The sequence below is a fragment of the Geotrypetes seraphini genome, chromosome 1 (assembly GCF_902459505.1).
Source record: "Geotrypetes seraphini chromosome 1, aGeoSer1.1, whole genome shotgun sequence".
NCBI lineage: Eukaryota > Metazoa > Chordata > Amphibia > Gymnophiona > Dermophiidae > Geotrypetes > Geotrypetes seraphini.
This window is the reverse complement of record NC_047084.1, coordinates 254,558,924-254,574,244: the sequence shown is the minus strand read 5'-3', so window position 1 is coordinate 254,574,244 and position 15,321 is coordinate 254,558,924. Positions and strand designations below refer to the sequence as shown.

The 15,321-nt window shown below is 44.3% G+C and overlaps 1 protein-coding gene across 4 annotated transcripts in view; it reads left to right on the top strand.

The window, feature by feature from the left end:
• The window catches only part of CRMP1 (collapsin response mediator protein 1), a 140,954-nt gene that overhangs the window by 15,091 nt on the left and 110,542 nt on the right, over positions 1-15,321 (top strand). The window lies entirely within an intron of this gene.

Here is a 15,321-nt window from a genome sequence, read left to right as displayed (position 1 = left end):
CTTAAAAGCAAACTGTCAGGGCCTGAGGTTTCCATTACTTTTGTAAGAAACCCTTTTAAGAAGACCTGTACATCATGATGCAAAGACTTCTATATGACTTGGTCTCTATTTCAATTAATATGACAAATTAAACTCAGGGACATCAGCTGTTCCATACAACAATTATAATTTAGTAGCCAGGAGACTATGGTGTTTATTTTAGAAGCATTATTCTGACTTTAGATGTGCATAAATCAGAATTTAGACATAGGGGCTGATTCTATAAAGGGCGCCTAAAGTTAGGTGTCTCTTAGCTGCACTATTGTTAGCGTGGTAGTTTGCAGCACGCTGTGGCCACCGTTAGCGCAGCTGTAAAATGGGCACATTTTCTATTTACACAATTTATGCCTTTGCACTAATTTCCCGCTTAGTGCTTGGCTATTAGTGTTGTATCCCTTACAGACACCTATTTTGTGGGCCTTAAGGTCTTCCATGCTAACCATGTGCTAATCGGTTAACATGTGCTGATGTAGCTGCGCTAATCGATTAGCACTGGGTATGCCTACTGTCTGTTCCCAAACATTCCACCAGCTCTAAAAACTAAAAAGTATTTTTTAGTGCTCAGGAAGCGCGTGCAGATCCTAAAACTATTGCGGAATGCTTGATCACACTCCATGATAGTGGATTTTAAACTGTGGTAAGCAAGCATTAGAGCTAGCCGCAGCATGTAAGGGCTGGATTTTACAAAACTTCATGTTCAGGATTAGCCAGTTACTGAGTCAGGTGAAATAACTTTAGAGAATTGCCCTAAATTCAAGAAATTATTAAAAACTCAGTTGTTCGTTGATGCTTATATATAGAGGTCACCGCAAGTTCCATTTGTTTCAATTTTTGGAAACATTATTATGCAAGATGTTCATTATTGCCTGCTTGTAGGCTGCAGAAAATAATGCATGTTGTATGTGGACAAGATGTTAAATGTAGATAATGGTGGTTGGATGTCATTTAAATTTTATGAATATTTGCTACTTGGAAACCGCTTAGAGCGTAGGCCATATATAAATTTTTTAAATAAATAAATAAAACTCCAGAGAGAGAAGCATATGTGCCTTCTCAAACACTAGTGCAAACTCCAGGTCCACAGAAGCAGCTGACACTTTCACCTACCTTGGACCAAGTATAAATGTCAATATCCATATTTTTGTAATCATTACACACTAGACCCACCTTGGCATGTGTGTAGAGGGTCAGTCTTGAAGCCTATGGGTTCCCACAACTCATCCTCCCCATCATATAACATTTCAATTAAATTCAGTCCCTTTTATGCCCAAATTTAGATTGCATGCATCCTCTTCCCATACATTCTCTATCTGCCTTTACCTTCCCATATAAGCATGCCAGCACAAGCACATATAATTGAATCATAGGTCTTTGAAAGTCAGTTGATCTGGGTGCAATGGAGCATACCCAGACCCTAGCAGATAATGACCTATTCGAGAAAGACAGTCTTGAGCTTCATGGAATAAAGAAGCAATGGATCCGCCGTATCACTAAAGTTGTCAATGTTACATAATATTGCACATGGTGCAATATGAAAAGGCATGTTCTGCATTAAAACAAAGGACGTGCAGTGTGTATTCTTCCTCATTTCTGATCTCATCCTCTACCACAACACTCAACACTCTTTGCAGCTTCCACATCTGTATAAGACGTCCTCTTCTTGACACAATGCACATGAAATGAAATCAGCTATTTTAGGGTGAAACACACTTCCACCAACTATGCACAAATAGAGTTAATATTTTTCACTTGGTGGCCAGTGTGGCAGAGAATCTTGATGTAGATTATCCTTCATAAGCTACATCACATTTTTCCTCTACATTTGCACCACAGTTCATTACTGGCACCTAAATTGGGGCACTAAAAATATGAGCACTTAGGGCCAGGTTCTGTAAATGGTGCCTACATTAGGCGCTGCTAGGTACACTAATTACGGATGCCTAGTGATGGCTAACTTAAATTTGTGTGGAAGTTCATTTTTTTATTGGTTAAATGCCATTACTTCTACCAGTTAATACACTACAATCACTTCTGGTGGGACCAAAAATCACAAGTCATCGCATTGAGATTTTTCTCCAGATCATCAGTTTTCTCATTTTGGGCTCCAATCTTAGATCACAATGTAACCAGCTCTACCGTGACTCCACAAAGGCCATCTTCCATCATCCCCATATGGACCTCCAACTACCCACATACTTAGAGTAGTTACTGAGGCTTTTATATATATCCAGTGTGCCATCAAATATCTTTCCAGATGCTGCAGATAGGTCTGGTGCAGCAGTTTCTACCACCTTCTCATGATGTGGTTTGCTCTTGTCATTACCTTTTCTCTGTTTTTTAGCTGATGTGTCTGTAGAAGTCCTCCTCTCAAACTTATCTATTCACTAGCCGTAATTAGTTAGCTAGGTGCCATCGAATCATGTTCGAGTCCTTGTGACTTGATGAATTACAGATCTAAAAAGAAATCAGTTTTGTGCTAGTCCAGTAAGGTCCTCCAGCGTCATCCCCATGCTTGTTTTCAACACGTCCAGTCATCTGGTTACGGGTCGCTCTCTTCAGCTGGTCCCTCCAATCTTCTCAAAGATGATGTCCTTCTCCAATGATCTTTCTCTTCTGATAGTGTGACCAGAATAGACAGTCATAAATTCACCATTTGGGCTTCGAGTGACATAGCTGGTTTGATCTATTCCAGAATCGATTTGTTAGTTCTTCTGGCAGTCCACAGCACGCATAAAATCCTTCTTCAGCATCAAACCTCAAATGAGTCAATCTTCTTTCTGTCTTGTTTCCATAGTGTCCAGCTTTCACATCTGTAGTTGACCACTGAGAAATGAGTGATCTTCGCTTTATCCAAAGCCTTCATTGAAGAGCGATCAAGTGCTATTCTGTGGAGTATTTCTTCCCTGCTAGTTGCTTCTTTGTATATGAAAGAGCCCAGGAGATTGGAATCCTTTACAACTTCTATTCTATCACCTTCAAGCTCAAAATCTTCATCATTTCCCGTGTTCATGGTCTTCGTCTTGTTTATGTTCAGTTCTAATCCCATGTTACGACTCAGCTTTTGACGTTTCTCAGTAGATACAGCATGTCTTCTTTGCTGCTGGTGATAAGCGTTGTATTATCTGCATAGCACAGGTTGTTTATATTTCCGCCACCAACTTTGAAACCAATGCTTTCTTTTTCCAAATTTGCTTTTCTGAAGATGCTTCACTGTAAAGGTTGAACAGGTAAAGTGACAAGATGCATCCTTGCCTGACACTACATTTTATTGGAAACCAATCATTGTTGCCATATTTGGTTCTCACTGCAGCTTCTTGATTTTTATAGAGGCTCTTTATCAGCTGAGTTATGTGTTTGGGTATTCCCATTTGTGCTAGAGTTCTTCATACATTATCATGATCCACATAGTCAAAAGCTTTGCTGTAGTCGATGAAACAAAGGTATAGGGGCTTCTGGTATTCTTTTCTCTTCTCCAATATTTATCTAACATTGGCAACAATGTCTCCTGTTCCTCAGTCTTTTCTGAAACCAGCCTAAACTTAGGGCAGTTCTTTCACTGTTTAGCTAGCAATGGGTGGGGATAGAATGTGGAGGCCATAGGTAGCTCAAAACCAGTCTTGCTCTGCTCATAGCATCACATGACCTTATACCTATTTTTTAAGGAATGCATGTTGCCATTGTAAAATACGACATATAATCATATAAAAATGCTGATGTGTTAAATGTAAAAGCCACATCAACAAAACCAAAAATTAAGTGATTTTGCTATAACTTTAAGCAAAGATACTTCGCAAACATGCATACAACTCAAACGTGCTCAGAGAGTGGGTTATCAGACTGCGGGACGAACCCGCATAGGTGGAGCATCTGAGATGATCACCTTCTAATCATAGCACATGAGAGGTAATATATATTTTTTCATTTTTAGAGCAGATAGCTTGAAAACTCAAATACGTGAAAAAATCTTATAACTTATCTGATAAAAAAAGCTGAACGGGATTCAGAAACACACTGTGGATTCTGATGCGTTTCGCCTGGGCTGTCTCAAAGAACCCGTATGGTAGTGCTCAGATGTGATTCTGAAATAAAAAGATGAAAGGTTACAATCTGTAGCACAAAACTCAAACACCAATCAATACAAGTGCACAACTTGTTGCGAAGTATCTTTGCTCAAAGTTATAGCATAGTCACTTTTTTATTTTGTTGATATTCGCTCCTTTGTGAAGCGAGTTTTTTGTTGAGCTATTTCTTCCTGATTCACTTTTAAGTGTAAAAGCTATGCATGCCTTCTAAAATGACCTTCATAATCTGCCAGTGTTTCATAAGAAACATGTAATCAATGGTGTTTACATGGTGATTGGAAAAAAAGGGAGTCCCCAAATTTTGTCATCTAACCTTGTTGTTTAATAGCTTAATTTAAGCAAATTTGGATAATTTATTCTGGTGCTCAGTTATGCAAAATGTTGCTTCATGTTTAATTTGATACAAATTACCAAACTTATCTAAAATTATGCTGTCAAACAACAAAATTAGATGGCAAATTTGGTGGTTTGACTTTTTTTTTCCAATTACCTTGTAGTAATTGAAAATAAGGCTTTCTTTATTTTAGAAAAGCATAGTAGTAGACATATTGGTTCTAGAGGAAACGGAATTCTTTGTAAATTAAGGACTGACAAGAAAAGTGCTATAGGAATTCAGGAACGCACAAATATCTTCTTCAGATCACATGTAACAAGAAGAAATGCATGAGTTTTAGAAATATCATGCACTCTACATCATCTTTCTTGTTGATCCTTGGAACAGGGCCATAGAAAAACTAGGCTATTACCTAAGGCGGCAGCTTCTTGGCAGGACACAGAGCAATTGCACTCAAAGCAAAACAATAGGTTCTGATAGCCACACTTACTCAAAAGAACTATCACTAAATACAAGTACTTTTATATGCAAAGAAGTTGACAGTTTTTAAATACCTCATTCCCCAAAATAAATTACTTTTGGCAACTGCCTGCCATGTGTGCATGTGTTTGTGTATCTGTGTGTGAGAGAGAAAAAAAATTGTTTAAGCTAAGTGCAATTTTTAAAAAAAGTATTTTTAGATATTAAAGTATTTTGAAAGGTTTTTTTTGCCTATGATAGAAAAGTAAGACATAGAGAGCCAGATTCTGTATAGGACACCTACATTAGGCATCACTAAGCACCCTAATCAAGGACGAGTAGTATCACCTAACTTTGGAATCTGCATGCAATTTCTTTTAAATTGGCATAGTAATTGACTGTGCAAGTTTTTAGCCAATCGCAAAAAAAAAAAAAAAAAATTAATTAAATTAACAATTAAGAATTTGGTGCCAAACTCCTAGGATGCTTAGCAAAGCCTAAGTCAAGATGCCCTCTGATGCATAACGATGCCTATATATACAGTGGATCTGGTTAGAGGCAGAGAATAGGTATGGTTGATTTAGGCATCACCAGACGTCCGAGTTAGGCACTGGTAAATTAGGCCAAGTAAAACCTGGCCTAATATACTGACACCTACTTCTAGGATGCCTAGCGATGCCTAAGCATGTCTAAGTGCCACTAGCAGGATTCTACAAGCAGCACCTAGTGGTTGATTGATAACCTTGCTGAGGAAGGAACAGGTTGGTGAAGGGATGAGAGGCAGAAGTGGATGAAGCTGGGGAGGGGATGATGACAGAGGAAATGGGGAACCAGAAAATGTCTGAAATATAGGAATTGGAGGCTTCAAAGGAAAGAGAGACAAGTGGAAATGAGAGACTGGGGAATTAAAGTTAAGACTTGGAGGGAAACAGGTACCTCGATTATTTTAAAATGGGATGGAGACTGTCTGGCTACACTGCTGGAGTTTCCATCAAAGCTAACTCCAGCCTCTCTTGATCCATCTTGCCATATACAGGACACAGACCATAAAAGCCCATCCAACATCATCTTCAGTTCCCTGCTGCTGGGCTTCCATTTAAGTACCACTCCCGTGCACCATAAATGAAGTTATAATTTTTGATCTGCTGAGTTTTGTGTCGATACTAACCTCTTTCTGTTTAGGGATCCTTTTTGTCTATCCTACACATTTTTGAACCCCGTCACTGTTTTTGCTTCCACTACCTCTACAGGGAGGGCATTCAAGGCATTCAGCACCCTCTCTGTGAAGAATTATTTCCTGATAATACTCCTAAGTCTACCACCCCTCATATTATGTCCTCTAGTTTTACCGCTTTCAGTCTCTGAAATAGATTTTTTTTTGTTTGTATCAAATATGCATGTAACTGCTAGTTCTCTATAGATTTCTGGATACTTTTGACATCCAAATGTAGGCATATTTTACAGAATAGCTTTTCTGAAGCTAGAAAGGAAAGGAAAAAAAGATACATTAACAAAGACAGACTAAAGAAATTAACATAAATCTAAATTTATTCAATTTCCTATACCATTCTCCCAGGGGAGCTCAGAATGGTTTACTTGCATTTATTCAGGTACTCAAGCAGTTTTCCCTGTCTGTCCTAGTGGGCTCACAATCTATCTAATGTAGCTGGGGCAATGGGGGGATTAAGTGACTTGCCCAGGGTCACAAGGAGGAGCGTGGGTTTGAACCTACAACCCCAGGGTGCTGAGGCTGTAGCTTTAACCACTGCGCCACACTCTCCCCCCATAGAAGTTCTAAAGGTTGGAGCTGTTACCGCCATGGCTGGTGCTAAAAACCACGCTATGGTTTTGTAAAAGGAGGGCATGTGTAATTTGGTTCACATTTATCTGCAAGCTGTGGCTTTTTACACATAGTAATTGAGACATTTGGGCGTTTTTAACAGGTATTGATGCTTTTAATATAGACCACATTCTTTCAAAAATAAATCAGATTCCTGATGTAGGCTTAGTGAACAAATCTGTGTTGAGTTTTCTGATTATGCAACAAAATCATCCAGCTGAATGCCATTGAGTGTTTTGGTTCTTCGTCTCCCCCACCGAGTTGTTGCTTGCAGCTACAGCTGAACAGATTGGAAATGAGCTTGGTGGCAGCAAGCCTATGAGGAGGGGGTGTGGCAGAAGGTGATAAGAGTGTATGTATATGTAAAAAAAAATAAAAATAAAAAAAAGAGCATGCATATCAAAGGGGCAGGAGGGGAGAGATTTCATTCCCCCCATCCATCACCAATCTGAGCACCCTTACCCCATGTCCCTACAAACAAACCAGGCAAATTATGCCTGTGGTGGCCCAGTAACCACCATTATTATGGGGTCCTTAAACTAAGGCGCGCTAGCCGATTTAGCACGCGCTAAATGCTAACACGTCCATAGAATATAATGGGCGTGCTACTATTTAGCACACGCTAAATCGGCTACGCACCTTAGTAAAAGACCCCTATATGCAATAGGATTACAGTGTGTCTGCTGGGTGAAGGTAGTCTCAGTTTTTGCATAATTATTGGTGCGTATGTACTACCCTCATCTCTCTTCCACTTCTAGATATATATGGTAATATGCATATTTTTCAAGCATAAAGTCTACAACTTCAGCTTTTGAAAATACTGTATAGCCCAGAGTAGCATCCCCTCCTGAGCATAAAATGGAAATGAAGAATTGTTTAGGGTTCCTTCCTGTCCATCTATTTCTTTATTAGTAAGAGACAGCCATCGGATGGAGCAGTAGTACAGAATGCACAGAATAATTCTGACACCGGTAAAATATGTGAAAAAGTAATGCATGTTGGCTTTGCTAAGAAGGGTGCTGCCTACTGGCTCTTGTATAGCAGGGAAGGGTTGAGCCTAGTCTAGACCCTCTGTCAATCTTCTGCTAGCAGGGGAAATTGGGCTTATCCTTTCAGTAAGATTACAGAGAGGTTGAAGGGTTAGAGAATTTGGGTATTGTTTTCTTTTGCATAGAAAGTCCATTTTCAGTGAAAGGAAGCTGAATGAGACCAGAAAACTCTCAGATCTTCACTTTTTTGGCTCATGGGTACAGTGATAAGGGCTTTACAGCTGCCTTCTGTGTTGCATTTATCAAAATAAATTACTGGCTTGAAGACAACTGAATTGAAATTACTGCAATTAAAAACAAAATTATACGCTTTAAAAAACTCTGAATCAGTAGCACAAATTCTGGGGTGCTGTTCATGTTTCCCCATTATGCATTTATTCTTGGAGTAAAAAATGTTGACTTATGGAGCCCATTGACTAGCAATAGCAATATAATTTTTCAACTGAATTGATTAGTAATTAAAATACTTGCTGTGAGGACTTCCGGCGGAAACATGGAGATGTAAACAGCTAGCTGCGGCGGCTCCGCTACACCCGTCCTCGGATCTGCTACTTACCGGCATCTAGCCTCCCCGTTCTTTCCCCTGCGTCATGTGGAGTGTTCTTCCCCCTGCGTCATGCGGAGTGTTCTTCGCCAGTCGTTGGTGCGGGCTCGATTGTGGGCGGATCGCGCGATGGCCTCCAAGCTCTACCGACCGGCATGGGAGCGATCCAAACACCCGGACCTCAAAATGGCGGACCACATGGCGCCCTCGTCTCCAGAGACCCCAAACTCTGGATGGGTGGCTGAAGTCACGGCAGAAGTCCAGGCGGTGATTGAGAGCTCCTTGGGAGATAAGTTGCAGCGTATCTTGGATAAACTTGATACGCTGGATCAGCGTTTTGCAACGCTCACCTCGGAGGTAGGGAGATGCAGCAGCGCGTTAGCGCCACGGAGGACTCGATTCAGCGCATATCCCACAAGCAGGCAGGGCATACTTCTACCATCGCGGCATTGCAGGCGAAGCTCGACGATCTGGAAAACTGATCGCGCCGCAACAACTTGCGCTTTATTGGCCTGCCCGAATCGTTGAAGGAGACGGAGCTCGGGGATTTCTTAGAGCGCTGGCTGCCGGAGTCCCTGTCCATTCTGCGGACTCCGGGTCCCTTGAGAGTCGAGAGGGCTCATCGTCTGGGGCCTCATTGGGAGTCTGCGGATCGCCCGAGGGCGGTTATTTGCTGCCTTCTTAATTACCGCCATAAAGTGGAGATCCTGAGAGCATTGCGGCAGGGAAAGAAGTTGTTGTACGAGAATCGAGCAATCCTCTGCTTCCAGGACTATTCTGCAGAAGTTTCCCAGGCTTGACGATTCTTGCCCCTTTGTACTCGGCTCATCCAACGCCACATCCCTTTCTACTTGCAGTACCCGGCCCGTCTGCGATTGGTGCATCAGGGCAGGGCCTATCATTTTGACACCTTGGAGGCGGTGCAACGTTTCCTCACGGAGCAGCTCCCGGAGGGCCCTGTGTGACGGGCGACAGAGGACGACAGGGCATGATCGTCGGAGGGTCCTGACTGCCCTCCTCCCCTTGGACTTTGTTGAGGGGGCCTCCTATGGTCTCTTGCTCTTTTTGCATTTTTAGTATGATCTCTTTGGGACATGTTTGTATGGTATGGGGGTGGGTGGATTTGGTGGTTTGTTGTGTGCATGTGGGAGCTGGAGGGGGGAGGAAGGCTTCTGAGACTTCCTTCTTTATCTTCAGTATTGACTTCCTTTGTTGCGCTCTAGGGGTGCCCTTTTTGTTTCTTGCTTTCTTGCCTTTCACTTAGGAGCAGCTTGGTTGTAGCTTGGGCCTTAGCCTATCGGTGGGGTATTATGGAGGGATTCCCGGGGTGGGTATACACAGTTTCTTGGAAGTGACACCAGTTTGGAGATGTCCTGGGTTTGGGATAGGGGAAGTAGGGTGGGGGGTGGCATCATACGTAGGAGGAAGGGGAAGTGGGAGGTTTATTGGGGCTGGGGTGGGGGTGAGGGCTGGGTTTTTAGGGAGTTTTTTTCGTTGGGGTGGAGGGGAGGGGATCTCAGTGGGTGGAGGGAGGGGCATTTGCTTTGTGCAGGCGGAGGGAGTTTCTTTGGGGGCTGTTTGGGAGCGCACGGTCTGAGCTGGAGGGGTGGAGGCTGGGACACCCTTCTGGCACCCTACGGGAGGTATCTTTTGGTAGTCTTTTTCTTCTGAGTACCCTGTTCTGGAGTATACGTTAACCTTGTGGAACGTAGGGGGTATACATTCCCCCATAAAACGACAAAAAAATTTTACGTTTAAATCGTTCTAAAACCTCTATTGCTTTTTTGCAGGAGACCAGGTTGTCCTCAGTGGAACATGCTAAGCTCTGTACCTGGTGGGTGGGAGCTCACTTGGAGGCGCCTGCGGTTGGGGGGTAGGGTGGGGTTCTCATTCTGAATTGGAAGGGCCTTTCTTTTAATTCTCACCGTGTGATCCGTGATCCTAATGGTCGCTGTATCATTGCATTGGTTACACTTCATAATAAGCCTCTTTTATTATGCAATGTTTATGCCCCTAACAATCCTCCGGCTCGGTTTTTTCGGGGTCTTCGCAACCAACTTTTGCAATTCGGTGACGTTCCTCTGCTTCTTGGGGGGATCTCAATGAGGTCCCTGACCCACGTTTGGATCGTTCTTCTACTGGCAGGGAATCTGCTAAGCTTTGTACAGGAGCCTGCATTTTGGAATCTGCGTTGGGGTTGTTGGATGTTTGGCGGGTACTGCACCCTCTGGAGCGGGACTATTCTCATTTATCTCGGGGCCATGGGACACTATCCCGTATCGATTTGGTGCTTATCTCGCGTGTTTTGTTGCCCCAGGTGCAGGAGGTAGAATTGGGTCCCATTGAAATATCTGATCATGCTTGGGTGGGATTTCGCTGGTCGTGGGGTGAATCCCGGAATAGTCCGGGGGGTGGCGGTTTCCGTGTTATCTTTACCGTGATACTCGCTTTCAGGAGTTCCTGCTTCGGAGGTGGGCGGATTATAAACATGATAACCAGCAGCATAGGGACGATCCCATTCTTTATTGGGAGACGTCGAAGGCGGTGTTGTGGGGAGAGGTCATAGCCTATGTGGCACGGCGGGCAAAAATGCGGCATCAGTCTGTTATGGCATTGGAATCCATAAGAGCTGCTTGGTTGCGCCGTCAGTATGGTCGGCGGACCTTCCCCTACTTCGGACTCAACTTTTGGAAGTACAACAGGAATTAAATGAGTTGTTACACCAGAGTGCAATGCGGTCGCAAGCTTATTACCAGTTTCAGTTGTTTCGTTTCGCTAATAAGAGTAGTCGGCTGCTGGCATGCATGGTGAGGGTGCATCGTGGTCGGGAAGCCATTACTGCGCTCTGTGACTCTCGTGGGGTACTGCGTCATCACCCTGTGGAGATTTGTGAACTGTTGTGTTCCTTTTTCGAGGAATTATACGCAGCCCCGGAGGCGGATGGGTTGGCTGGGTGGGTGTACCTGGATAGTGTGGATTTACCTTGTTTGTCTCTTAAAGATTCCGAGGCTTTGGACCGCCCCTTTGCTGCTGAGGAGGTGGAATGTGCTATACGGATCAGCCCTTTGGGAAAGGCTCCAGGCCCGGATGGGTTTCGCAGTGAGTTCTATAAGCTCCTGGTGGAGGATATTGCTCCTGTGTTGGCGGACGTCTACAATTTGAGTGTAGCCAAGGGCTTTCTTCCCCATTACTTGAATTTGGCTCAAATTATTGTCTTGTTGAAGCCTGGTAAGGACCCCCACTATCATGATTCCTATCTGCCCATCTCTTTGCTGAACTATGAGGCTAAGCTTATGGCGAAAATTCTTGCGACTCGCCTGGCTAGGGTGTTACCGTCAGTGATTTCTGAGTCTCAAGTGGGCTTTGTCTGAGATCGTCCGGTGGCCAAGAACATTCGGCGTATTTTGCTGGCTTTGGAGTGGGCAACGGTGGAGGGTAACCCCTCCTTGCTTATTAGCTTTGACGCAGAGAAGGCCTTTGACAGGGTGTGGTGGGGCTACCTTTTTGCGGTGTTGCAGAAGTATGGTCTGGGTCCTTTTTTTCTAAATGCGATCCGAGCATTGTACATTGATTCAGAGGCGCGGGTTTTTGTTAATGGGGAACTCTCAGGTTCTTTTTGTATTCGTTGTGGTACCAGGCAGGGGTGCCCCTTGTCTCCGCTGCTGTTTGTGCTTTCCCTTGATCCTCTACTTCAGGAAGTTCAATCTAATCTGGATATATGGGGTCTGGCCCTGGGGGCTTCTCATTTTAAATTGGCAGCCTTTGCAGATGATCTTTTGGTGTTTTTGATGGACCCTCAGCGGTCACTGCCCACCCTGCTGGACAGTATACGTGAGTATGGCGACTTTTCGGGCTTTACCCTGAATTTGGCTAAGTCGGAGGTCCTGACTTCTTCGTCTCTTCTTCGCCGGTGTTGGCAGGGTGGTTTTCCGTTACGCTGGGCGGACTCTTCCTTTTGGTACCTGGGGATCCGGCTCATCATGGATCCCGCTCAACTGTATCGCATTAATGTTGATAAGCTCCTTTCTGATACTAAGCTTTTACTGGTTAAATGGCAGGATCTCCCGCTATCATTGTCTGGTAGGATTCACCTGTTCCACATGATTATTTTTCCTAAGTGGCTTTTATGTTCTCCAGACACTTCCTATATCTCTCTTACAGAGGGATATCCGGGCCTTATATTCTATGTTATCCCGGTTCTGCTGGGGGGGACGGAAGCCTCAGATGCGCTGGCCTTTGCTCATTGGTCCGACTTCTGAGGGGGGTCTTGGGGTGCCGGACGTCTGGCTGTATAATCAAGCTTGTTTGTTGCGTCATCTGGGGGATTGGGTGTTGGGCACCTCCTTCTATACGGATCTTTCCTTGGAGCGGGACTATTTCTATCCTATTCATCTACTTTACCTTCTTCATGCTCCTTTGTCGTGGTTGCCAGGGGCTTGTAGGCGCAGCATTCTCTTTTGTCCATTGAGGGGGGCATGGCACCAGATTCTTCGGTTATGGAATCAGGATCCTTCTGTCAGTGTATTTTTACCCCTGGTGGGGAACTTGGCTTTCCCTCCGGGGGCGGGCCCGTCTGTTTTTGGTGGCTGGAAGGCCTGGGGTGTAGAGCTTTTACAGCATGTTCTGCAGCATGATGGGGCCATTCGGGCGGGTGAGGCTTTACTTGCCCAGGGGGTTCCGGGATCCGTTTTTTTCTTTGCTTATTGTCAGCTAACACATTATGTTGGCTCCCTCCCGAGGGTGTCCCTGGGTGATGCATTTGGGTCCATCTTCCATTCCTTTTTGGTGGCGGATCCAGACACTAGGGTCTCGATCTCTTATTTTCACCAACAGCTTTGGACTCTGAGCCCGCACAGGGTTTTCCTAGGGTTTTCGGAGGCTTGGCAGCAGGATTTGGGTCGGGCTCTGGGGGAGGGCTTTTTGTTGAGGGTGTTGAAACGCACCGCTAGTCTGGTCTCTAATGCAGATTTGAGGGAATGTCACCTTCGCACTGTTTTGCGAGCCTATGACTCCCAGTGTCAGGCATATTATATGGATTGTGTGGACACCCAGCTTTGTGGGAGATGTTCTGCTGGGGTCAATTCTTATTATCATGGTATTTGGGGTTGTCCGGGGATCCAGGCCTTTTGGTCTGCGCTAGCCTTCTTTTTGCAGGGCCCTCTTTGGGTGTCTTTGCCTGTTTCCGTGTTTTCCATGCTTTTTGCACAATTCCCATTGCTTTCAGGTTACTCTTCCTCAGAGAAATTGTTCCTCAGTGTTTTATTTTGGGGGGAAAATGTATCCTGTGTTGTTGGCTTGCTCCTGAGCTGCCTACCTTTTGGTTTTGGAGAAACAGGCTGCATGAACTCATGGGCTGGGAGGCCCGGCTGGCTTCTTCTTCTCGCCGCTGCAGTAAAGCCTTTGTGGACACCTGGACTCCATATTTGGACACCTTGTCACCACTGTGTCGTAGCCATGTTCTGAATCGCTTACAATGGTACTCTGCCTTACCTGTTTAATATCTGTATGCTACCTATGCACAATGGTTCTCTCTGTTGGGAGTGGGGGAGGTTTGGGAGTTCGGGAGGGGGCTTCTGTGGGGTTGAGAGGGTATATTGTTTGCAACCGTGGAGGACATCAGAGCAAAGTCCTCCGTGGAGTCCGCTCTTGTTAAACATGGTTTTCAGCTGGAGTTCTTATTGTAGTGTTCTTTGTTTAATAAAAAAGGATTTCACATAAAATACTTGCTGTGGGGCCTCCCTCCTGAATGCATCCTAAAATCAAAGGGGCCTGAACTTTGTAAGCATTTTTACATGTATTTGGTAAATAATGATGTATCATTCAATTTACTAACTTAGGGCTCCTTTTACTAAACTACAGAAAAGCTTCTTACCATGGGCTGGCGAGGTAAAAGCTCCAACGCTCATTCAATTCTTATGAGCATTGAAACATTTACCTCACCAACCCACAGTAAGAAGTTCTTTTGTGGTTTAGTAAAACCCAGTGTTATTTTTATATAGAGCATTTAGATGGCAATTTTATAAAGGAGTTTTGTACATAAATCCAATTTATACGTTAAAGGCCGCTTATAAAATTATCCCCGGGGGGTGTGGGGAGAACACGATGACAGAGAATATGCTTGTAAAATTATGCCTTATGACAAAAAAGGCCTACAATTTTACATACCTCATGTAGACTTGGTCTAGTTCTGATTCCTCTGGTGCATTTTAGTGTCCGGGGTGGTACTTGGAGAGACCTCCCAGGAAAGAGACTTGGGAGTTATGATCGACAAGTTGATGAAGCCGTTCACGCAGTGTGCGGCGGCGGCAAAAAGGGTGAACAGAATACTAGGAATGATAAAGAAAGGGATCATGCCGCTGTACCGGGCCATGGTGTGCCCTCACCTGGAGTACTGCATCCAGCACTGGTCGCCGTACATGAAGAAGGACACGGTACTACTCGAAAGGGTCCAGAGAAGAGCAACTAAAATGGTTAAGGGGCTGGAGGAGTTGCCATACAGTGAAGGATTAGAGAAACTGGGCCTTTTCTCCCTCGAACAGAGGAGATTGAAAGGGGACATGATCGAAACATTCAAGGTACTGAATGGAATACACTTAGTAGATAAGGACAGGTTGTTCACCCTCTCCAAGGTAGGGAGGACGAGAGGGCACTCTAAAGTTGAAAGAGGATAGATTCTGTACAAATGTAAGGAAGTTCTTCTTCACCCAGAGAGTGGTAGAAAACTGGAATGCTCTTCCAGAGTCTGTCATAGGGGAAAACACCCTCCAGGGATTCAAGACAAAGTTAGACAAGTTCCTGCTGAACCGGAATGTGCTCAGGCAGGGCTAGTCTCAGTTAGGGCATGAGCGGACTGCTGTGCACGATGGACCACTGATCTGACCCAGCGGCGGCAATTCTTATGTTCTTATATTTATCCTACTAGTTCTTGTGTTGCTCCTTTAGTACAACAGCTAGAGATGAAGGACACTAACTAA